Source organism: Capra hircus, chromosome 17, assembly GCF_001704415.2.
Source record: "Capra hircus breed San Clemente chromosome 17, ASM170441v1, whole genome shotgun sequence".
In the NCBI taxonomy this organism is placed as follows: Eukaryota; Metazoa; Chordata; class Mammalia; order Artiodactyla; family Bovidae; genus Capra; species Capra hircus.
The window spans coordinates 56,156,492-56,182,792 of record NC_030824.1 but is presented as its reverse complement, the minus strand read 5'-3'; the positions used below and the strand labels follow the sequence as shown (position 1 = coordinate 56,182,792).

Below are 26,301 nucleotides of genomic sequence, written 5' to 3'. Positions count from 1 at the left end.
TGTTGGATTCTGATTGCTAGAATTTTGTTAAGGATTTTTGCATCTATGTTCATCAGTGATATTGGCCTGTAGTTTTCTTTCTTTGTGGCATCTTTGTCAGGTTTGGTATTAGGGTGATGGTGGCCTCATAGAATGAGTTTGGAAGTTTACCTTCCTCTGCAATTTTCTGGAAGAGTTTGAGTAGGATAGGTGTTAGCTCTTCTCTAAATTTTTGGTAGAAGTCAGCTGTGAAGCCGTCTGGACCTGGGCTTTTGCTTGCTGGAAAATTTCTGATTACTGTTTCAATTTCCGTGCTTGTGATGGGTCTGTTAAGATTTTCTATTTCTTCCTGGTTCAGTTTTGGAAAGTTGTACTTTTCTAAGAATTTGTCCATTTCTTCCACGTTGTCCATTTTATTGGCATATAATTGCTGATAGTAGTCTCTTATGATCCTTTGTATTTCCGTGTTGTCTGTTGTGATCTCTCCATTTTCATTTCTAATTTTATTGATTTGATTTTTCTCCCTTTGTTTCCTGATGAGTCTGGCTAATGGTTTGTCAATTTTATTTATCCTCTCAAAGAACCAGCTTTTGGCTTTGTTGATTTTTGCTATGGTCTCTTTTGTTTCTTTTGCATTTATTTCTGCCCTAATTTTTAAGATTTCTTTCCTTCTAATAACCCTAGGGTTCTTCATTTCTTCCTTTTCTAGTTGCTTTAGGTGTAGAGTTAGGTTATTTATTTGACTTTTTTCTTGTTTCTTGAGGTATGCCTATATTGCTATGGACCTTCCCTGTAGCACTGATTTTATACTGTCCCACAGGTTTTGGGTTGTTGTGTTTTCATTTTCATTCATTTCTATGCATATTTTGATTTCTTCTGTGATTTGTTGGTTATTCAGAAGCGTGTTGTTCAGCCTCCATATGTTGGGATTTTTAACAGTTTTTCTCCTGTAACTGACATCTTATCTTACTGCATTGTGGTCAGAAAAGATGCTTGGGGTGATTTAAATTTTTTTGAATTTACCAAGGCTAGATTTATGGCCCAGGATGTGATCTATCCAGGAGAAGGTTCTGTGTGCACTTGAGAAAAAGGTGAAATTCATTGTTTGGGGGTGAAATGTCCTATAGATATCAATTAAGTCTAACTGGTCTATCATTTAAAGTTTGTGTTTTCTTACTAATTTTCTGTTTGGTTGATCTGTCCATAGATGTGAGTGGGGTATTAAAGTCTCCCACTATTATTGTGTTATTGTTAATTTCCCCTTTCATACTTGTTAGCGTTTGTCTCAGAGAAGGCAATGGCAACCCACTCCAGTACTCTTGCCTGGAAAATCCCATGGACGGAGGACCCTGGTGGGCTGCAGTCCATGGGGTTGCTAAGAGTCGGTCACAACTGAGCGACTTCACTTTCACTTTTCACTTCCATGCGATGGAGAAGGAAATGGCAACCCACTCCAGTGTTCTTGGCTAGAGAATCCCAGGGACAGGGGAGCCTGGTGGGCTTCCGACTATGGGGTCACACAGAGTTGGACACGACTGAAGCAACTTAGCAGCAGCAGCATTTGTCTTACATATTGCAGTGCTCCTATGTTGGGTGCATATATAATTGTTATATCTTCTTCTTGGATTGATCTTTTGATCATTATGTAGTGTCCTTTGTCTCTTTTCACAGCCTTTTTTTTAAAAGTCTATTTTATCTGATATGAGTATTGCCACTCCTGCTTTCTTTTGGTGTCTATTTTCGTGGAATATCTTTTTCCAGCCCTTCACTTTCAGTCTGTTTTTGTCCCTTGTTTTGAGGTGGGTCTCTTGTAGACAACATATATAGGGGTCTTGTTTTTGTATCCATTCAGCCAGTCTTTGTCTTTTGGTTGGGGCATTCAACCCATTTACATTTAAGGTAATTATTGATAAGTATGATCCCATTGCCATTTACTTTATTGTTTTGGGTTCGAGTTTATACACCCTTTCTGTGTTTCCTGTCTAGAGAAGATCCTTTAGGATTTGTTGGAGAGCTGGTTTGGTGGTGCTGAATTCTCTCAGCTTTTGCTTGTCTGTAAAACTTTTGATTTTTCCTTCATATTTGAATAAGATCCTTGCAGGGTACAGTAATCTGGGCTGTAGGTTATTTTCTTTCATCCCTTCAAGTATGTCCTACCATTCCCTCCTGGCCTGAAGAGTTTCTGTTGAAAGATCAGCTGTTATCCTTATGGGGATCCCCTTGTGTGTTATTTGTTGTTTTTCCCTTGCTGCTTTTAATATTTGTTCTTTGTGTTTGACCTTTGTTAATTCGATTAATCTGTGTCTTGGGTGTTTCGCCTTGGGTTTATCCTGTTTGGGACTCTCTGGGTTTCTTGGACTTTTTCATGTCTTTTCTTTTTGTCTTCTTCTTCTGGGACTCCTGCAATTTGAATGTTGGGGCATTTAACATTGTCCCAGAGGTCTCTGAGACTGTCCTCATTTCTTTTAATTTTTCTTTTTTCCTCTCTGTTTTATATATTTCTACCATTCTATCTTCTACCTCACTTATCGTCTTCTGCCTCCATTATTCTACTGTTGGTTCCCTCCAGAGTGTTTTTGATCTCATTTATTGCATTATTCATTATATGTTGGCTCTTTTTTATTTCTTCTAGGTCCCTGTTAAACCTTTCTTGCATCTTCTCAATCCTTGTCTCCATGCTATTTATCTGTAGCTCAAGTTTGTTTTCAAGATTTTGGATTATTTTCACTATCATTATTCGGAATTCTTTATTAGGTAGATTCCCTATCTCTTCCTCTTTTGTTTAGTTTGGTGGGCATTTATCCTGTTTCTTTACCTGCTGGGTATTTCTTTGCCTTTTCATCTAGTTTATATTGCTGTGTTTGGGGTGGCCTTTCCATATTCTGGTAGTTTGTGGTTCCTCTTTATTGTGGAAGTTCCTCACTGTGGGTGGGGTTGGATGTGTGGCTTGTCAAGGTTTCTAGTTAGGGAAGCTTGGGTCAGTGTTCTGGTGGGTGGAGCTGGATTTCTTCTCTCCAGAGTGCACTGATGTGTCCAGTAATGAGTTTTGAGATGTCAGTGGGTTTTGTATGACTTTGGGCAGCCTGCATATTGAAGATCAGGGCTATATTCCTGTGTTGCTGGAGAATTTGTGTGGTATGTCTTGCTCTGGAACTTGTTGGCCCTTGGGTGGTGCTTGATTTTGGTGTAGGTATGGTTTCATGAGCTCCTAGCTATTAATGTTCCCTGGAGTCAGGAGTTCTCCGGTGTTCTCAGGATTTGGACTTAAGCCTCCTGCCTCTGGTTTTCAGTCGTATTCTTACAGTAGCCTCAAGACTTCTCCATCTATACAGCACCATTGATAATACATCTAGGTTAATGATGAAAAGTTTCTCCACAGTGGGGGACACCTGGAGAGGTACACAGAGTTACATAGAGAAGAGAACAGGGAGGAAGGAGATCGAGGTGACCAGAAGGAGTAGAGGGGAAATCAAAAGGGGAGAGAGCTAGCCAGTAGTCACTTCCCTATGTGCTCTCCACAGTCTGGATCCCTCAGAGATGTTCACAGAGTTACACAGAGAAGAGAAGAGGGAGGAAGGAGATAGAGGTGGCCAGGAGGAGAAGAGAGGAATCAAAAGGGGAGAGAGCAAGCTAGCTGGTAATCACTTCCCTATATGCTCTCCGCAGTCTGGATCCCTCAGAGATGTTCACAGAGTTACACAGAAAAAAGAAGGGGGAGAAAGGAGACAGAGGTGGCCAAAGGATAAAAGGGGGAATCAAAAAGGGAGAGACAGATCCAGCTACTAATCAGTTCCCTAAGTGTTCTCCACAGCCTGGAACACACAAAGATTCATAGAGTTGGGTAGAGAAGACCAGGGGGAGGGAGGAGATAGAGGCGACCTGGTGGAGAAAAAGGAGAGTCCAAAGAGGGAGAGAGCAGTCAAGCCAGTAATCTCGCTCCCAAGTAAAATTGGGTACTGAAGATTGGGTTCTTAAAGGTACAAAATTGACAACAAATACCAAAAAGCAAAGATTAAAAATCTAGAGTAGAGGTTAGATTCTCAAAAATACAATATTAAAAAAAAAAACAAAAATTATAATATATATATATATGAAGTTTGCTTTAAAAATAGGGTCTTTTTATTTTCAAAGTAATATTAGGTTATAAAAATGAAAATTAAAGGAATAATAGAGGACTTTAAAAATTAAAAAAATTTTTTTAATTAAAAAAATGATAATATCTAGGACTTTCTCTGGTGTGCTTGTGGACAATGTGGGGCCAGTTCATTTTCAGATAGTTCCTTGATCCGGCTTACACTTCTCAAGATCTATAGGCCCCTTCCTATGTAGTCGGTGCTAACTGCAGGGTTTTAATCTATTGCAACTGTCACTTCCAAAGCGGTTCCCTCCGTTTATTTCAGCTTCTGTTTGCTGGCCTTTTCGGTGTCTTAATTTCCACCCTGACACAAGGGGGCGGTGGTGGTCACTTTTTTTAGGCTCACTGTTCTAGTTGTGCTGTGGGGAGGGGGAAACACTGCAAACAAATATCACCGGTGTCTGTGGGGAGTGCTCGCAGTGTCTCGGCAACACTGGGTTTGCCCCCGCTCACAGCGTGTGTGCTTTCCCAGTCTATACTGCTCAGGCTCTAGGTTGCTCTGCCGGGACTGTCTGAGGCCTGTCCTGGGTTGAGTGCACTTCCCAGGTCAAAGCTGCTCAGGTTCAGGTTTTTCGGTTCTCCACAGAGGCACAGACTTGGTTGGGCCTGAGTTTTGTGCTTGTCCCAGGTCCGAGCAGCTCAGGTGACCAGGTCCTTGATGCGTATAGTCGCCCCCAGTTGAAGGCTGCGACTTATCGCCTCCCCTGTCCCAGTCGCTCGGTTTTCTGGGTGTACAATGAGCACACCTTCTCAGGTGTGCTGTGTGTCTCCTCTGGGGAGCTGATCCCTAGCTGCGACCCTCCTGGTGGATGTTGACCATCCAGAATCCCTAGGAGTCTTGGTTAGCAACAAAGCCTGCTTGCAGTTTGGTAGATGATGCCTCTCTGGGGCCATGATTGCCCCTTTCCGGCTCTGGCTGCTCTCTCCTGCCTGTCTCCGGTGGGGGATGGCCGGTCCGTAGTCGCTAGCTCTGCTCAGTCCTTTGTTCTGTGAGCGGGCCTGGTGGTGTCTTAGGTAAAGGCTTATCCCACAGTCTGGGTTGCTATCTGTAGTTAGTTCCCTCAGATTGCCCTTGGGGCATTCAGGCCTGGTCCTTACCCTAAGCAATGCAGCCCGGGGCTCCCTGTCCAGTCCCCACTTGCTAGTGGCAGGTGCAGGCATCTGCACTGAGTCTCCGCTGGGAGTTGCCTTAGGCATGTAATCTGTGGCTTTTAATTATTTATTTTTCCTCTAGGTTATGTTGCCCTCTGAAGTTCCAAGGTTTGCCACAGATTCGCTGGTGAGAGTGTTTCCTGGTGTTTGGAAACTTCTCTCTTTTTTAAGACTCCTTTCCTGGGATGGACCCTCCCTCTTTTGTCTCTCTTTTTATCTTTCCTATTTTTTCCTACCTCCTTTTGAAGACAATGGACTGCCTTTTTGGGTGCCTGATGTCCTCTGTCAGCATTCAGAAGTTGTTTTGTGGAATTTGCTCAGCGTTCAAATGTTATTTTGAAGAATTTGTGGGGGAGAAAGTGGTCTCCCCGTCCTATTCCTCCGCCATCTTGGGACTGCCCTCTTAGCTTTCTTTGTAGTCCAACTCTCGCATCCGTACATGACTACTGGAAAAACCATGGCTTTGACTAGATAGACATTTGTTAGCAAAGTAATGTCTTTGCTTTTTAATATGCTGTTTAGGTTGGTCATAACTTTTCTTCCAAGGAGCAAGCATCTTTTAACTTTTTGGCTGCAGCCACTATCTGCAGTGATTTTGGAGCCCCCCAAAATAAAGCCTGTCACTGTTTCCACTGTTTCCCCATCTATTTGCCATGAAGTGATGGGACCAGATGCCATGATCTTGTTTTCTGAGTGTTGAGTTTTAAGCCAACCTTTTCACTCTCTTTCACTTTCATCAAGAGGCTCTTTAGTTTTTCTTCACTTTCTGCCATAAGGGTGGTGTCATCTGCATATCTGAGGTTACTGAAATTTCTCCTGGCAATCTTGATTCCATCTTGTGCTTCATCCAGCCCAGCATTTCTCATGATGTACTCTGCATAGAAGTTAAATAAGCAGGGTGACAATATACAGCCTTGATGTACTCTTTTCGCTATTTGGAACCAGTCTGTTGTTCCATGTCCGGTTCTAACTGTTGCCTCCTGACCTGTATACAGATTTCTCAGGGGGCAGGTCAGGTGGTCTGGTATTCCCATCTCTTAAAGTATTTTCCAGTTTGTTGTGATCCACACAGTCTTCAAAAGGCTTTGAAAAGGTTTGTTGTGATCTACACAATCTTCAAAGGCTTTGAAGTAGATGTTTTTCTGGAATTCTCTTGCTTTTTCAATGATCCAACAGATGTTGTCAATTTGATCTCTGGTTCCTCTGCCTTTTCTAAATTCAGCTTGAACATCTGGAATTTCATGATTCACATACTGTTGAAGCCTGGCTTGGGGAATTTTGACCATTACTTTGCTAGCATGTGGAGTGCGTGCAATTGTGTTGTAGTTTGAGCATTCTTTGGCATTGCCTTTCTTTGGGATTGTAATGAAAACTGACCTTTTCCAGTCCTGTGGCCACTGCTGAGTTTTCCAAATTTGCTAGCATATTGAGTGCAGCACTTTCACAGCATCATCCTTTAAGATTTGAAATAGCTCAGTTGGAATTCCATCACCTCCACCAGCTTTGTTCATAGTGATGCTTCCTAAAGCTTACTTGACTTCACATTCCAGGATGTCTGGCTCTAGGTGAGTGATCATATCATTGTGATTATCTGCATTGTGAAGATCTTCTTTGTATAGTTTTTATGTGTATTCTTGCCACCTCTTAATATCTTCTGCTTCTGTTAGGTCCCTACCATTTCTGTCCTTTATTGTGCCTATCTTTGCATGAAATGTTCCCTTGGTATCTCTAATTTTCTTGACAGGATTTCTAGTCTTTCCCATTCTATTGTTTTTCTCTTTCTTTTCATTGATCACTGTGGAAGGCATTCATATCTCTCCTTGCTATTCTTTGGAACTCTGCGTTCAAAAGAACTCAAACATTGTTTTCTTTTCTCCTTTGCCTTTCGCTTCTCTTCTTTTCTCAACTATTTGTAAGGCCTCCTCAGATAGCCATTTTGCCTTTTGGCATTTCTTTTTCTTGGGGATGGTCTCTTACACTGCCTCCTGTACAATGTCATGAACCTCTGTCCATATTTCTCCAGGCACTCTGTCTATCAGATATAATCCTTTGTATTTGTCACTTGCACTGTATAATCGTAAGGGATTTGATTTAGGTCATATCTGAATGACCTAGTTAGGTCTAGTGGCTTTTCCTACTTTCTTCAATTTAAGTCTGAATTTGACAATAAAGAATTCATGACCTGACCCACAGTCACTCCTGGTCTTGTTTTTGCTGACTGTATAGAGCTTGTCCATCTTTGGCTGCAAATCTGATTTCGGTATTGAGCATCTGGTGATGTCCATGTGTAGCGTCTTCTCTTGTGTTGTTGGAAGAGGGTGTTTGCTATGACCAGTGTGTTCTCTTGGCAAAACTCTGTTAGTCTTTGCCCTGCTTCATTCTGTAGTCCAAGGCCAAATTTGCCTGTTACTCCAGGTCTTTCTTGACTTCTGACTTCTGCATTCCAGTCCCCTCTAAGGAAAAGAACATCTTTTTTGAGTGTTAGTTCTAAAAGGCGTGTAGGTCTTCATCGAACTATTCAACTTCAGGTTCTTTAGCATTACTGGTCGGGATTTGGGTTTAGACTTGGATTACTGTAGTACTGAATGTTTTGCCTTGGAAACGAATAGAGATCATTCTGTCGTTTTTGAGATTGCATCTAAGTACTGCATTTCAGACTCTTGTTGACTGTGAGGGCTAGTCCATTTCTTCTAAGGGATTCTTGCCCATAATAATAGATATAATGGTCATCTGAGTTAAATTCACCAATTCCAATCCATTTTCATTTGCAATAGACTTTTAAAATATCCAGTTTGCAAAAGACTTTTAAAATATCCTGCCTGGTCTTCAGATTTAAAATATGAAGAATACTTATTCAAAGAAGTTTATCATGACTGTCACAAGAAACTACCTCCAAATGTTAGAAATATAAACATTTTTAAAAGTGGTATGACTGAAAAACATGGCAGAAATAAAAAAATTAAAAATAGGGATCATTGTAAGTAAAACTGTGCCAATTTTTTTTTTAAACACCTACTTAAACAAGCACGAATGTCAGACTGCCTGTAATTACTACCTCTGAATTTCCTGTGGAGTTTATTTTGCGATACTTTAGTTGGAAGTCTTTTACTCCAGTTTGTGGAGAGATGGAGGGAAAAAAGTAAATACATATTAAGGGAAAAAAAAGGAAAAATTTTAAATGTAAGAATAGAAGACCTAAGTTTCACAAACACTAGGGTTCATTAACATACAAAGAAGCTCTGCCCCAAGAAGCTAATGTCTGAGCAGATAAACAACACACGTGTTTCCTTTTTCTAGTCTGAACATGAAATCTTCCTTGAGTTTAATGAAAGACAGTTGGATGAGCTGTATGAGTGAAAACAGAGGAAGGAAAAATAAACCAAGGCCCTTAAGGCAGTGGTCCCAAACTTTTTGGGCACCAGACACCAGTTTCATGGAAGACACTTTTTCTCCTGACTGGGGCTGGTGGGAGGTGGTTTCAGGATGATTCAAGTGCATTACATTTATTGTGTACTTTATTATTATTACTGCATCAACTCCACCTCAGATCATCAGGTCCCAGAGGTTGGGGACTCCTGCATTAAGGGAAAAAGTCAAAACAGGTATCTAATCTTGGGAAAGAATAATTATATAAATTTGGACCTCCTATTGCATTAACTCTTTTGGATATTAGGGATATTAGAGAAACCTCTAGTTATCTTTGGTTCCTTATCAATAAAAAATTGAAAATAATCATATATTTTTCAATGGATACTGAAATGTGAATGCAGGATTTATGGAGAAAGTTCTTCATGCTTTAGAAAAGAGCTTAGGAGAATATGGTGTAAGTGCATTTATTTAAACAGAATGAGTATCTTGAATGTGTTCATTTCATTCATTACTGTAGTATGAACACTTTTATTTAGTGTTGGCTGTACTTTTAAAAACGTTATTGTGGTGTAATCTGCATACAATAAAATGCACCCATTTAAAGTGCAGTCCACTGTGTTTCAATAAATGTGTATACTCACCACCCCACAGCCAAGACACAGAACATTTTTATCACCTCTGAAACTGACTTCATAGTTGTTTGCAGTTATCAGCACTTAGTGTGTCAGGTTTTGGAATGTTAGTCGTTTTAATGGAGATGTAGTGATATCTCATTGTAATTCCATGGAATTCTCCAGGGAAGAATACTGGAGTGGGTTGCCATTTCCTTCTCCAGGGGATTTTCCTTACTCGGGGTTCAAACTCGGGTCTCCTGCGTTGCACAGATTCTTTGCCATCTGGACCACCAGGGAATGATAATTAATAATATCAACCATCTTTTCAAGTGTTTGTTTGCCATTCATGTATTTTCTATGGTGAAGTGTTAGTTAACATATTTATATTGGGTTGTTAGCTCTTCTCTTATTTCGGTAATGTGAGTTCCATATATATTCTGGATATGAGTCCTTTATCATATAAAATGTTTTGGAAATAATTCCCCCAGTATGAGACTCACCATTAAGTGAGATTTTTAGCTATAAATTTTCCACTGATGTCTTTTATCAGGTTGATGAAGTTCCCTTTAATTCTTAATTTGTTGAGAATTCGTTAATGGTTGGTGAATTTTTGCTCAAATGCTTTTCCCCCATCTATTGAGACAAATCATGTGGCTTTTCTCTTTTATTATGTTAATGTGGATAATTACATTGATTGATCTATAAATATTAAATCAACCTTGTATTTCTAAAACAAAACCTGCATGTTCATGATATATTATCCTTTTTCTCTATTATTGGATTTTTTCTGTTAATATTTTAAAAGAAATTTTGCATATATATTCATGAGAAATAGAGGTCTATAATTTCTCATGATTCCTTTGCTTATAGCATCAAGATAATATTGACCTCATAATATTAAATGAGTTGGGAAGTGTATTGGGATTCCCCAGGGCCATCTTCAGCTTGATGGCTCACTGGAAGTCTCAGAGGACTCAGAAAACTAGTATACTTATCTGGTTTATTACAGTGAGAAGTGAAAGTGAAAGTCACTCAGTTGTGTCCAACTCTTTGTGACCCCATGGACTATACAGTCCATGGAATTGTCCAGGCCAGAATATTGGAGTGGGTAGCCTTTCCCTTTTCCAGGGGATCTTCCCAACCCAGGGATCAAACCCAGGTCTCCTGCATTGCAGGCAGATTCTTTACCAGCTGAGCCACAAGGGAAGCCCATTACAGTGAGAGAATACACATTAAATTCAGCAAAGGACAAGGTACGTGGGTTTAAGTCCAGGGGAAACCAAACCTAAGCTTCCAAGTATCCTCTTAATGGAGTCACATGATGTGTGTGATGACCCATGTTACCAACCAGGGGTGCTCACCTGAGTATTGGTGTTTAGATAGAGCTTCAAAGCAAAAACAGCTGTTCATCATAAGTCATATTCCCATGAACATCTGATCAAACTCGTATCATGTGATCCAAGGCTTCATGCATATAAAGTCTTTCTTATCAGTCAGAATATCCCAAGGGCTTAGAGCTCATATCCCAGGAGGTGGCCAAGGGCCAATACTAGAAAAAGGATGTTCTTGAGAATGTGCAGGGTTTGAACAACCCAGGCGTGTTGCATTAACCCTTTTCCTGCACAGGGTGTTTGTTTGTAGACTCTACTTTCTGAAAGAATTTGTGTAAGATTGGTCTTATTTCTTATTAAATGTTAACTTCAATTTATCAGTGAGGCCATCTGGACCTCAAATGTTCCTTGTAGAAAGATCTTTAATTAAAAAATGCAATTTACTTAGGACTATTTATATTGATGTAGGACTATTTATATTGTCTATTTTTTCTTGTGTCTTATTTGTAAATTGTATCTTTCAAAAAATTTGTCCATTTGGGTTTGTTGTTAATTTTGGGGAGATATGGCCCTGCTGACACCTTGATTTCAGATTTATTGTGTCTGGAACAGTAAGATAATACATTTGTGTTACTTTAAGCTATGAAATTGCAACAATTTTTTTCAGCAGCCCAAGAAAAATAATACTTTCAGTTTTTATGGTCTGTCATAACTGTAATGGTATTGAAATTGGTAATTTGTGTCTTGAATTTTTTTCCCTTTTGGGTAGAAGTTTATTGATTTTATTGATCTTTAGGTTTTATTGGTTTATCTCTTGCTAGTCTAATTTATATTTCATTTAGTTTTACTCTTATCTTTATTATTTTATTCCTTTTGTATAATTGGGGTTTAATTTTTTTCCTAGCTTCTTAAAATGGAATCTTATATCATTGAGCTTGCCTTTCTCTTTTTTTCTAATATTGGTTATTTAAATTTGTAAATCTCCCTCTCAACACTGCTTTAGAACCAGCCCACAAACTTTGATATGTTATATTTTTATTATCATTAAATTTTCTAATTTCTCTTATGACCAAGGGATTCTTCAGAAACTTAGTGGAGGGATGAAGACCAACCTCAGCCACAAATTTAATCCTTATCCATGCTAGTACTATCTCCATTAGTTTCTGTGGCCTTTTGGTTATTAGTGTCTGACAATAATTGTTTTTAAAATAGTCTGTCCGTTTTTATAATTATTGTGTACAGAGAGTTTGCTCAACCACTTTTTGCTGTGAAGGCAATAAAGAGAGGCCATTTGTTAGACATCTATCCATTGTATTTTAATTGCCTCTTTTCATGCCTGTTCCCCTTTATTTTATTGTAGGCCCTTGGAATGTGGAGACTGTATCATATTCCATCTCACACTCCCTGCACCTAGAGCAATACCTGGCACTAAGCAGGCCCTCCATTAACATTTGTTGAATAAATTAATAAAGTTCTAGCAATGAGTCTCACCTGACATCTTCAGAAGCATGGCAGAATCATCATGCTACATATGCCCAGAAGGATGCATGATTATGAGAATTATGTGAAGGAATTTTAAGTACGCAAATCATTATGTAAATGAAGAATCTATTGGCAATGAAGTCATGGTTCATTGGTAGGGGAGGTAGGATGTCAGTGCAGGTGAAGCTGAGTAGACCAAGAACTCACTATGATACAACACCTATGCAGAGAGATCACTGGGAGGCTCTTCATTAACACAAATGCAAAGTCTACGTTTTTGTTCACAGTGAATATTAGGGCATTAAAGTGATGTTTGTTTTTTCTGGGAACAGAAACAGAGGCTAAGAATTGCTATTTAAAAAAAGCAAAACCTCTGTATTCATGGTTGTCAAAGAGAAGTTTGTGTCTATTAAAATATTTATCCTGTTTTCACTGCTGTAACACTCTTTAACATTATCACTAGTACTGGTTTAGATATAGCAATAAAGCAAGGGTGAAGAGGGTGAGGTGTATGAAAAGAGTAACATGGGAACTTACATTACCATGTGTAAAATAGATAGCCAATGGGAATTTGCTGTATGCCTCAGGAAACTCAAACAGGGGCTCTGTATCAACCTAGAGGGGTGGGATGGGGAGGGAGGTTCAAAAGGGAGGGGATATATATCTACCTATGGCTGATTGACTATGCCAAAGCCTTTGACTGTGTGGATCACAATAAACTGTGGAAAATTCTGAAAGAGATGGGAAAACCAGACCACCTAACCTGCCTCTTGAGAAATCTGTATGCAGGTTCAGGAAGCAACAGTTCGAACTGGACATGGAACAACAGACTGGTTCCAAATAGGAAAAGGAGTACGTCAAGGCTGTATATTGTCACCCTAATTATTGAACTTCTGTGCAGAGTACATCATGAGAAACGCTGGGTTGGAAGAAACACAAGCTGGAATTAAGATTGCCGGGAGAAATATCAATAACCTCAGATATGCAGATGACACCACCCTTATGGCAGAAAGTGAAGAGGAACTAAAAAGCCTCTTGATGAAAGTGAAAGAGGAGAGTGAAAGAGTTGTCTTAAAGCTCAACATTCAGAAAACGAAGATCATAGCATCCGGTCCCATCACTTCATGGGAAATAGATGGGGAAACAGTGGAAACAGTGTCAGACTATTTTCTTGGGCTCCAGAATCACTGCAGATGGTGACTGTAGCCATGAAATTAAAAGATGCTTATTCCTTGGAAGAAAAGTTATGAGCAACCTAGATAGCATATTCAAAAGCAGAGACATTACTTTGCCAACAAAGGTCCGTCTAGTCAAGGCTATGGTTTTTCCAGTAGTCATGTATGGATGTGAGAGTTGGACTGTGAAGAAGGCTGAGCACCGAAGAATTGATGCTTTTGAACTGTGGTGTTGGAGAAGACTCTTGAGAGTCCCTTGGACTGAAGGAGATCAGCCCTGGGATTTCTTTGGAAGAAATGATGCTAAAGCTGAAACTCCAGTACTTTGGCCACCTCATGCGAAGAGTTGACTCATTGGAAAAAGCTCTGATGCTGGGAGGGATTGGGGACAAGAGGAGAAGGGCACAACAGAGGATGAGATGGCTGGATGGCATCACTGACTTGATGGACGTGACTCTGGGTGAACTCCGGGAGTTGGTGATGGACAGGGAGGCCTGGCGTGCTGCGATTCATGGGGTGGCAAAGAGTCGGACACGACTGAGCGACTGAACTGAACTGAACTGAACTGGAGAAGGAAATGGCAACCTACTCCAGTACTCTTGCCCGAAAATCCCATGGGTGGATAAGCCTGGCAGGCTACAGTCCATGGGGTCGCAAAGAGTCGGACACAACTGAGCAACTTCACTTCACTCACTTCACACTTTATCACTGGAGAAGGAAATGGCAACCCACTCCAGTATTATTGCCTGGAGAATTCATGGACAGAGGAGCTTGGCGGGCTGTGGTCCATGGGGTCGCAGAGAGTCGGACACGACTGATGTGACTAAGCACGCAGCACGTAAGTTGTTTTCAGTTGTGCTGATGGTTTGGGACATTCTTCAAAAGTTCCACATAATTCCGCTTTGATCTGCCTCATTTCCAGCTTGTACCTATCCTATATCCATCTGAGTTTCCCTGCTCTCTTTAGCTGGAATACTTTTAAATTTTTAAAAAATTTTATATTGGACTCTAGTTGATTTACAATGTGGTGTTAATTTCAGGTGTATAGCAAAGTGATTCAGTTATACATATGCATAAATCTATTCTTTTTAAAATTCTTTCCCATTTAGATTATTACAGAGTGTTGAGCAGAATTCCCTGTGCTACGTAGTAGGTCCTTGTTGATTGTCCATTTTAAATCTAGCAGTGTGTACATGTCAATCCCAAACTCCCAGTTTATTCCTCCTCCTTCCCTTCCCTTTTGGTAGCCATAAATTTGTTTTCTATGTTTATGAGTCTATTTCTATTTTGTAAATAATGAACCACTTTTCTAGTCTTTGAAAGATTGTTTACTTTTTTCTCTCTCCCTTTCTCTTCCCAGCCTTCCCTTCCTCCCCCTACTTCCCTTCCTTTATTCTTCTTTTAAAATAATTCTTTTTCAAATAGTTCTATTAAATGGAAAAATATGCTTCTACAGTCCTTTAACCTTGTATAGACATGGATACACACACATACACCTTGGCGTTTTATGATTTGACATGTGTTTATCTTGGGTTTGCAGTGACGTGTTCACAAATATTTTCCAGCTTCCTGTGGATTATTTAATTTTTAAATGCTATCGTTCAATATCTCCCTAACTAATCTCTACAGGTTTTCAGGTGTTTTTTTTTTTTTTCTTCTAAAATTGAATAACTGGGATGGGTTTTTCTTTTGTTTTGCTTTCTCTCTTCCACACCACTGGCATGCTAGGTTTAATTGGCATCATCCCAAACATTTACTGGGGGCTACATGGTATGGCACTGTACAGAGAAATGGGGACCCAAAGAATATGGTCTGCTTCTAGTTGCTCATAGTTGCAGTGAGGAGACAAGCTATCACATGGAAAGATAAATAATGAAGAAGGTCATATATGCTAGGTAACAAAAAAGTAACATAAACAAATATCATAAGAATTCATGAATAGGAGCATTATTGTAGCCTGAGATAGAGAAGGAAGGGCAGAATCAAGCGGTCATTGAGTGTTCATTATGCAAGGGATTTCACATGTGCCATTTTCCATTGTGGGCTTTCTAGGTGGCCCAGTGGCACAGAGTCTGCCCGCCAGTGCAGGAGACACGGGAGACCCGGGTTCAGTCCCTGGGTTGGGAAGATCCCCTGGAGGAGGAAATGGGAACCTACTCCAGTACTATTGCCTGGAAAATTCCATGGACAGAGGAGCCTGAAGGGCTACGGTCCACGGGGTCTCAGAGTCAGACCCAACTGAGCACGTACACACCATTTTCCATCATTTAATCATTTCAAGAAACTGGGAGGTTTAGAATGCCAGCTCTTTTCAAAACGATGAAACAAGACTCAGAGTGAGCAAAATGGTATTCCCAAGAACCCAGAGATAATAAATTGCAATCCAGAATTTAAGATGAATAGTCATAACATGTTTCAGAAGTAAAAGTCTCAGAGAAGTGGAAGGCTTTATGGGGTATAATAAGTAGAAAGATCTTTAATTATAAAGACCAGATCATATAATGCTTTGAATGCCAGCTTCTTAGTGTGTATGTAATGTGTGCTAGAAGATTGATCTAATACTATTAAATATTATTTTTATTTTAGAAAGATAGAGATAAACTTTGTTGTATTTTAAAATTTTTATTAGTCTTTCTTAATTGAAGTACAGTTGATTTACAATGCTGTGTTAGTTGAGGTATACAACCGAGTGATTCAATTATACATACACTTAAACATATATATATACATTAACTCCTTTTCAGATTCTTTACCCATGTAGATTATTAAAGAATATTGTATAGAGTTCCCTGTGCTATACAGTAGGTCCTTGTTGGTTATCCATTTTATATATATGGTAGTATCTGTATATTAATCCCAAGCTCCTGATTTATCCCTCCTCTTCCTTTATCCTTTGGCAACCATAAGTTTGTTTTTTATGTCTGAGTCTACTTCTGTTTTGAAAATAAGTTCATTTGTATCATTTTTAGATTCCATATATAAGTGATGTCATATGACATTTGTCTTTGTCTGATTTACTTGGTATGATAATATTAGGTCCTTTCAAATTGCTGCAAATGGCATTATTTCATTATTTTTTGTGACAATGATATTAATATTATATAATATTACATTATATATTATATATGCATACATATAATGTATATATATGCCATATCTTTATCCATTTATCTGTCAATGGACATTAAGTTACTTCCATGTCTTGGCTATTATAAATAATGATGTTGTGAACATTGGCATGCGTACATTTTTTCAAATTAGGGTTTTTATCCTTTCTGGATATTATGTCCAAGAGTGAGATTGCTGGATCATATGGTAACTCTGTTTTTAGTTTTTAAAGGAACCTCGTATAATACTTTGGCCACCTGATGCGAAGAGCTGACTCATTAGAAAAGACCCTGATGTTGGAAAAGATTGAAGACAGGAGGAGAAGGGGACAGCAGAGGATGAGTTCACTGGATGGCGTCACCGACTCAATGGGCATGAGTTTGAGCAAGCTCCAGGAGATGGTGAAGGACAGGGAAGCCTGTTGTACTGCAGTCCATGGGGTTGCAAGGAGTCGGACGTGACTGAGTGACTAAACAACAACAACAACAGCCTATTTTCCATAGTGGCTGCACCAGTTTTCTTTCCTACCAACTGTATGGTGGTGTTGCCTTTCCTCCACACCCTTTCCAGCATTCATTATTTGTATGCTTTTTGGTGGTAGTCATTCTGACTGGTGCAAGGTGATACCTCATTGTGGTTTTGATTTGCATTTTGTCTAATTATGAGCAATGCTGAGCCTCTTTTCATGTGTCTGTTGGCCATCCTGCATGTTTTCTTTCGAGAAATGTCTCTTTGGGTCTTTTGCCCATTTTTTTGATTGTTTTTTATTATTGAGTTGTATGAACTGTTTGTATATTTTGGAAAGTAACCCCTTGTGAGTCTCATCACTTGCAAATATTTTTTCCCAGCCCATAGGTTATCTTTTTGTTTCGGCTATAGTTTCCTTTGCTGTGCAAAAGCTTATGAGTTTAATTAGATCCCATTTGTTTATTTCTGCTTTTATTTCTATTGCCTTGGGATACTGACTTTTAAAAAACATTGCTATGATTCATGTCAGAGAAAGTTTTATCTATGTTCTCTTCTAGGAATTTTATGTTATCATGTCTTATATATAAGCCATTTTAAAACAGAATTTTAGAAAATATCTTTTGTATATTTTTTTGCCTAGCAATTCCTCGTGTAACTATCTATCCTATGGGATAGGTATGCAAAGATGTATGTAGAAAGTGTTTACTATAACATTGCTTTTAATAGTGAAAAAAATGAAATTAATCTACATGGGATAGACTGGCTAAATAATCACCAAGCCTTCTTCTACTTCCTGTGCAAAAATTCAAACAAATTTTCCAGTCTTTTTGGTGGACTCCATGAATAGTTCTTACCAATAGAACGTGAGTAGGAGAAATAAAGTACTTCTATCCAGTGACAAGTGGAGTGTATTCATATTTTCTCTTCCTCCTATCTGCTGTGTGACCTTGAGGAAGAAAGGCGATGGATACTTGTAGGACCATGTGAAAGAGAATATCCCCTACTGACTCCCTGGACTGTGACCTGAGTTTGGCCATAAACTTTACTGAGTTAAACTGTTGAAGTTTCTTTGTTATCTGTTATAGCTCTAGCCTAATTAATAAAATCCGATACATGTCTGCTGCTGCTGCTGCTGCTAAGTCGCTTCAGTCGTGTCCGACTCTGTGCGACCCCATAGACAGCAGCCTACTAGGCTCCTCTGTCCCTGGGATTCTCCAGGCAAGAATATTGGTGTGGGTTGTCATTGCCTTCTCCAATGCATGAAAGCGAAAAGTGAAAATGAAGTCGCTCAGTCGTGCCCGACTCTTCGTGACCCCATGGACTGCAGCCTACCAGGCTCCTCCGTCCATGGGATTTTCCAGGCAAGAGTACTGGAGTGGGGTGCCATTGCCTTCTCCAATATATGTCTAGGGGAATGAATTAATAACTTGTGGTACTTCCATATTATCGATGGCTGTGTGGCCAGGATTGGGAAGATTTTTGATTCTGTCATAAAACACCACCAGGCTATGCTGTTAAGTATGAAAAGAATTTCACAAAATAGTATGTATAATACCCCACTTATTTATATGCACACCTGCCACCCTGAACTCTGTGCTTGCGTGTGCTTGTGCACAAACACACAGGGAAATAGTTGAAAGGACACTGGGCTTTACCAAGGGGGTCCCTCATGTTTTTATCTATGTACTGTATTATTTGAACTTTTAACAATAAAAATGTATGTAAGATTTTTATAAATAATTTAAAAAGAAATCTGTTCAGACTTTTTTACAGGCTCGGTGTAAGACTCAATGTAATAGTTGTAAAAATTCTTAGGAGAAAGTGCTAAATACATATGAGATATTTGATTATGATACACCTCTTCAAATATCTATTATTAAGATGTCTATTTAGATTTCTGCCCGAGCTATAATTTATTTGTACCATAGGAACATTTTAGAGCTGCAGTTGCTAGGCTGTCTTAGCAGCTTAATACAGCATCACTGTGACTACAATGAGATGCTTCGTGTCCTCTTATGCTTTTTTCCTGCATCCTCCTCCTATCTAGTTCTTCTGAAGGCAAAATATTGGGAAAAGGGGAAGAGTTCTTTTTCCTTTCAGACTAATATAGAAACATTTTACTAATTACAGAAAAAAGATTCATAAGTAGGGTAAGGAGTTGCCCATAGACAATAATGTTCAGCTCTCTGCTTCAGGAAGAGAGGTCATAAATAGTGAGGATATAACACTGTTAAAAGAAGCAGTAGATATTTCTAGCTGATAAGAATACCTGAAGGCAAACTGAGGTGGTCTCTTTAATTAGCTTGAATAGGAATTAATCCAAAGGCCATCAGTACACAGGCCAGTGTGTAGACAAGTCTTCATGGTGAGAAATGAGAAGCAGCAGCATGCTCTGTTTCTGGCTGAGCTGGGTTTGAATTTTGACATAGCTGACTCCATTATGTGCGATTTAGCAGAATGAAATGTTTTTTCACATATCTAGGTCAGTGTTTGATACGTTTGAAGCACTCCATCAATGTTGTTAAAAACAAGTTTTGAGGAAGTTATTTTTGAGGAGCACAGCACTTGAAGTAATTTTTTTCATATCATTGTTCCTCTGAACCACTTTCCAGTTGCAAGAGTCATTCTACTGTGTAGTGATTTTACTTGATAGGAAAGCTTAGGATCTGAGAAGAGGAGGAGGAGGAAGGGAGAGAAGAAGTAGGAAAAGGAGAAACATGGAAGAGGGGGACAGGGAGGAAGAACAGAAATATAATTGTGGTCACTTCTACTTATGTATCTAGATCCTAATTGTGGCCTTTCTGAGAACAACATGATTGAAAGGATGCTGAATACTTAGTGTATAAGCTACATGGGAGGGCAGAGACCCAGAATTGTGTGATCCTTGAATGTCCCATTTAGTTTATGGACTCCCAACAATTGACCCCTCCCAAGCTTGCAGAAAGATTGAAAAGCTTGGGAAAGATGGAAGGCAGGAGGAGAAGGGGATGGCAGGGGACAATATAGTTGGACGTGAGTTTGAGCAAGCTCTGGGAGATGGTGAAGGACAAGGAAGCCTGGCGTGCGGCAGTCCATGGGGCCGCAAAGAGCTGGACACGACTGAGTGACTGGACAACAACAACAAGGCTTGCAGATACACAGCTAAAGATCTAGCCAAAAACTCAAGGGAACTTCTGGATAGATTTATGTGTTCTCTTCATAGCTGCTTCCTCTCCAACACCCAGTGTAACGAACTTTTACTATTAAACTCTATTTGGTGTGGAACTCAAGTTTCTGTGTTAGAGTCAAGTAATTTCGTTGGTTAGAATGCATCCCTGCTGTCTCAAAAACCCCTCATGCTGATACTTATATTCTGTACCTAGTAAAACAGATTTAAACTCTACTTCTCTGTGAGGCAGTTTGAAAGTGTGCCCACATCAAAGTCAGGGTGAAAGCCAAACTTGCTTTCTGTCTTTTCCTTGTGTCTAAGATTATACGCCCATGCTTGCTTTTGTTTAATGTTTGAAAACCTTTATTACCTATGTTTGTCTTGCTTTATTGTTATTGACTGAGTGAGTGAAATCACTCAGTCGTGTCCAACTCTTTGCGACCCCGTGGACTGTAGCCCATCAGGCTCTTCCATCCATGGGATTCTCCAGGCAAGAATACTGGAGTGGGTTGCCATTTCCTTCTCCAGGGGATCGTCCCAACCCAGGGATTGAACCCGGGTCTCCCGCATTGCAAGCAGACACTTTAACCTCTGAGCCACCAGGGAAGCCCACTACAGGAGTGCAAATCTGATACTTATTGCCTTATTATGGGTGAACTTCCAAAGAGCTTCTGGAAGTCAACCATCATTCTTCCTTGTGCCGTTCTCATGTGTGAATGTGAGACAAGGACTCTGCATCTTGTTGCTAGTATGGAAATGAATCTAAAACCTGGAAGAGGTCACAGTCAAAAGAAACTGAGCCAAATATGTTGAATTAAGACAACCTTGAAAAGAATATGTTGTCTCTGGATTTCCAGTTATGTGAAAATATAAATGCCTTCATTGTTAAACTTAATTGAATTACATATTCTATTACTTGCAGGTAATCTATTTTAACTGATATAAGCCCACACATATATTTTTAAAATTGAAAGTTAAATCATGTTAAACATACTGTGAAAGAATATTGAATTTATTTTTTGTAGTGACTTTTCAATATGTCAATCATTACATGAAATAAGTGCTCCATTGGCTGGGGCTAAATATAATAGAGACTTTTCATAAAATCACATTTTTTTTTACTAATTAATTCCTTAATGTTTTAAATATTTTAACACTCTGTGAAGCTCTGGGGAACAGTGGTATAAAACCAAAATAACACATAAATTTGTGTCTATAAGCACTTATGTATACGTATGCCTGGTTGATGTTCCATTACTCAGTCTTGTCCTACTCTTTACAACCCCACGGACTGCAGTACGCCAGGTTTCCCTGTCTTTCACCATTTCCTGGAGTTTGCGCAAACTCATATCCGATGAGTTGGTGATGCCATCCAACCATCTCATCCTGTGACGCCTCTTCTCCTGCCCTCAATCTTTCCCAGCATCAGGATCTTTTCCTGTGAGTCAGCTGTTTGCATCAGGTGGCCAAAATACTGGAGCTTCAGCTTCAGCATCAGTTCTTCCAGTGAATATTCAGGGCTGATTTCCTTTAGGATTGGTTGATTTCATCTCCCTGCAGTCCAAGGGACTCTCAAGAGGCTTCTCCAGCACCATAGTTTGAAAGCATCAATTCTTTGGCGCTCAGCCTTCTTAATGGTTCAACTCTCACATCTGTACATGACTAGTGGAAAAACTGTAACTTTGACTGTATGGACTTTTTTGGCAAAGTCATGTCTCTGCTTTTCAATATGCTGTCTAGGTTTGTCACAGCTGTTCTTCCAAGGAGCAAACATCTTTTCATTTCATGGCTGCAGTCACCATCTGCAGTGATTTTAGAGCCGAAGAAAATAAAGTCTGTCACTGTTTCCATTTTTTCTCCATCTATTTGCCATGAAATGATGGAACTGAAAGCCATGATCTTAATTTTTTGAATGTTGAGTTTTAAGCCAAATTTTCACTCTCTTTCATTTTCATCAAGAGCCTCTTTAGTTCCTCTTCACTTTCTGCCAATAGGAAGAGTAGAGAAAAGTCTAATAAGATTGAAGGAAAATGTCTACAGGGTAGTAGAATTATAGATTATTTTCACGTTTTGAAAGTAACTTTTTCTGCTATTTGAAATTTTTAAAAAAGATATGTACAGTACTGTATATCTGGCATTGTAATATATATTAATTTTTTCTTTTAATTTTCACAACAAAAGATAGGAATTATATTACTTTTATTACTGTTGAAGCTGCTGACACTTGATATTATGTAAACTGTCCAAGACAAAACAGTTACTAAATCAGTTCAGTTCAGTTCAGTTGCTCAGTTGTGTCCGACTCTTTGCGACCCCATAAATCGCAGCACGCCAGGCCTCCCTGTCCATCACCAACTCCCAGAGTTCACTCAGACTCGTGTCCATCGAGTCTGTGATGCCATCCAGCCATCTCATCCTCTGCCCTTCTCCTCCTGCCCCCAATCCCTCCCAGCATCAGAGTTTTTTCCAATGAGTCAACTCTTTGCATGAGGTGGCCAAAGTACTGGAGTTTCAGCTTTAGCATCAGTCCTTCCAAGGAAATCCCAGGGCAGATCTCCTTCAGAATGGACTGGTTGGATCTCCTTGCAGTCCAAGGGACTCTCAAGAGTCTTCTCCAACACCACAGTTCAAAAGCATCAATTCTGCACTCAGCTTTCTTTATAGTCCAACTCTCACATCCATACATGACCACTGGAAAAACCATAGCCTTGGCTAGATGGACCTTTGTTGGCAAAGTAATGTCCCTGCTTTTGAAAATGCTATCTAGGTTGGTCATAACTTTTCTTCCCAGGAGTAAGCGTCTTTTACCATCTGCAGTGATTTTGGAGCCCCCCAAAATAAAGTCTGACACTGTTTCCACTGTTTCCCCATCTATTTCCCATGAAGTGATTGGACCAGATGCCATGATCTTCGTTTTCTGAATGTTGAGTGTTAAGCCAACTTTTTCACTCTCCTCTTTCACTTTCATCAAGAGGCTTTTTAGTTCCTCTTCACTTTCTGCCATAAGGGTGGTGTCATCTGCATGTCTGAGGTGATTGATATTTCTCCTGGCAATCTTGATTCCAGCTTGTGTTTCTTCCAGTCCAGCATTTCTCATGATGTACTCTGCATAGAAGTTAAATAAGCAGGGTGACAATATACAGCCTTGACGTACTCCTTTTCCTATTTGGAACCAGTCTGTTGTTCCATGTCCAGTTCTAAGTGTTGCTTCCTGACCTGCATACAGATTTCTCAAGAGGCAGGTTAGGTGGTCTGGTATTCCCATCTCTTTCAGAATTTTCCACAGTTTATTGTGATCCACCCAGTCAAAGGCTTTGGCGTAGTCAATAAAGCAGAAATAGATGTTTTTCTGGAACTCTCTTGCCTTTTTGATGATCCAGCGGATGTTGGCAATTTGATCTCTGGTTCCTCTGCCTTTTCTAAAACCAGCTTGAACATCAGGAATTTCACGGTTCCCATATTGTTGAAGCCTGGCTTGGAGAACTTTGAGCATTACTTTGCTAGCGTGTGAGATGAGTGCAGTTGTGAGGTAGTTTGAGCATTCTTTGGCATTGCCTTTCTTTGGGATTGGAAGCATCACTACGAACAAAGCTAGTGGAGGTGATGGAATTCCAGTGGAGCTATTTCAAATCCTGAAAGATGATGCTGTGAAAATGCTGCACTCAATATGCCAACAAATTTGGAAAACTCAGCAGTGGCCGCAGGACTGGAAAAGGTCAGTTGATAAATAGTGGAGGATATATTACATTTATAATTAGAAAACAAACTGGAGAAGGCAATGGCACCCTACTCCAGTATTCTTGCCTGGAAAATCCCATGGATGGAGGAGCCTGGTAGGCTGCAGTCCATGGGGTCACCAAGAGTCAGACACGACTGAGCGACTTCACTTTCACTTTTCACTTTCACACATTGGAGAAGGAAATGGCACCCCACTCCAGCGTTCTTGCCTGGAGAATCCCAGGGACGGGGGAGCCTGATGAGCTGCCATCTATGGGGTCGCTCAGAGTCGGACATGACTGAAGTGACTTAGCAGCAGCAGTTCTTTTAAACATTTTGCTAGGGAACAAGAAAACCTGCCTGTCAGTGCTCCGTGGAGTGAAGTACAGAAGTCATTGATTAGAGATATCATTTTTCTTTGAAGCAACTTCCTGAAGAAACCCCCCTTTTGCCCCCCAAATATTTGTTCTGAGAAGGGTTCAGATAAGGTGTTCAGAAAGAGAAGGGTTCTCTTTCATATTTGAAAGAGAAAGTCTCACCAGGAGTTGGTTGAGAAGCAGTTTAGGAAATCTGACCCAAACATCTGACCCACATCTAACATGGCCTTGAGTACAAAATAGACAGGAAGATCCCTGATTGACCTCTGTCTCTTAACCCTCTGTCCATTATTTTGGAAAAAAAAAAAAAAAAAGTCAAGTAAGAAGTCTTGATTTTGGCAAAAACCATGTTATCTTGTTTTCTCTCATGAGTGTTATATTACTTATGTAATAAAAATATATATTATTTTATCATTTGAGGTTGTAGTGGGTATTAGATATTATCCAGTTCAAACTCCTTTTCCTCTTTTATAGATGAGTACACTTAGGTCTATTGAGGGTAAATGTTCATCTCATTGGAACGTGTAATGGTACTAATTAGTAGTATCTTGTTAAAGATTGTTGCTTGTGTACTCTCTAAAAACATATTTAATTATTACATTGCAGTTTCTTGCTGCCTAATTGGAGAGTTTCTTGAGTAGTTTTCTTTTTTTTTTAAGATAAAGGAACAGTTCTTACTGAGAAATCTCATGTCCCGTAACTGCATTTTCCTTCCTTCTGTTTTTAAACTCTAAGGAGATTTCACTATTAGATATTTAACATGGGTATTTTCTATCATTTTCTTCTTGCCATGTAAAAACTTTGCTGCTATAATCTCTAGCCCATCCAAAGATGCACCTGTGTTTTTCCATTCTTCTAGTATGCACTAAAGTGCTCTTCCTATCCTCTTCCATGAATGAGCTCTCCCAGTATAAGGACTGTTTCCTTTGAAAGGAAATTTATCTGCGTGGTTTACAAAGTCTTCAAAATTTTGAAAACACTGGCTCATGAAGGTGAAATAGTCTTTGTTAAATTGGCATTTCACTGACAGATCTTCATCGACTTTAGGATTCCTTTTGCCCTTGATTCCTCTTGGTACTTTGATCATGATACACAGCACAGTTTTTCTTCTTACAGGGACATAATTCACAAAATTCACATGTAGGTTTTATCTCTAAGCTCTTCTAAATTTAAAAAAGTCTTTGTTTCACCCTTAAATTTTTTGTCTTTTCCATGTCTGTTATTGAAGGTATCTTTTGATTGTTAGAAACAAAAAATTTGGACTGAAGCCAGTAAAGTATGGGTTCATTTTGGTCATGTAATAAGAAATCCAGAGGCAGTTGTCTGTGTAAGTTCAGTTATTCTGGGATGTCCACAAATACTATGATTCTTATATTTTCTCTAGTGTTATTTGGTTCGTTTTTCTCCTTATCCCGGCAGGAAAGTTACTAAGTAAATTATATCTAAAACTAAGTGAAGTTTTTGGATTTTGGATTCATATCTTTTAAGAAAATGACCCTAATCATATGGACTGAAGATGGTGGACTGTGGTCTTTAAAAAAATCAAGACATTGTTTATCAAAATTGGAGGTGAGCTGGAGTGAAGGAAACAGAGCATTGGTTGCTGGGCAGACAGACCCCCAGGGCAACACACACACACACGCACACGCGCACGCGCACGCACACACACACACGATGTGGATCAGGTGACTTCTGATCTATGACCCTTCAAAAGGAAATAGGATGCTTTTTTTTCCCCTCTACTATAGGTGAATTGATCTACTAAAAATAATATGTCACACACAAATAAAGACACAATTTAAATTTTATTGGAAGCTTTTCTTGTAATTGGGGCAGGATACTATATAAAAGTTCATTATATGACATTTTTAGAAGAAAGAAAGATCATTTTATTAAATAGGTTTATAATACTGTATTTGGTAGAGAAATGGAGGAATTAGGAAATAAATGAAGAGAGGGAGAAACACATGAAAGGAAACATTGATAGAGATTAAGAAGTTCCTCTGTTAGGGAGAGGGAGTACAGATTAGTAGAGATAAACTATCACAGTTTAGATTTTACTTGAACTTGTGAGCTAGGTATTTCAACTGTTTTTTTCCCATGAAATCTTTGGCTCAAGATCAGTAAATATGGGATGTTTAAATTGTTATTTCCTCCTTTCTGAATCCATGATAGACACTGCTAATATATCTTGGCACTTCCGCTGAGCGACCATGTTGCTCAGTAGTGTCAGACTGTTTGCGACC

The 26,301-nt window shown here is 39.4% G+C and overlaps 1 long non-coding RNA gene across 2 annotated transcripts in view; it reads left to right on the top strand.

The window, feature by feature from the left end:
- LOC108637891 overlaps nt 1-26,301 on the top strand; it is a 148,548-nt gene that overhangs the window by 93,517 nt on the left and 28,730 nt on the right. Inside the window, exon 4 of one of the 2 annotated variants that reach the window (XR_001919407.1) lies at nt 16,569-16,605. The exons of the other annotated variant lie outside the window; for it this stretch is intronic. This is a non-coding gene — a long non-coding RNA (uncharacterized LOC108637891). Of the gene's footprint in view, nt 1-16,568; nt 16,606-26,301 lie in introns of those variants that run through there. 2 annotated transcript variants of the gene reach the window in all.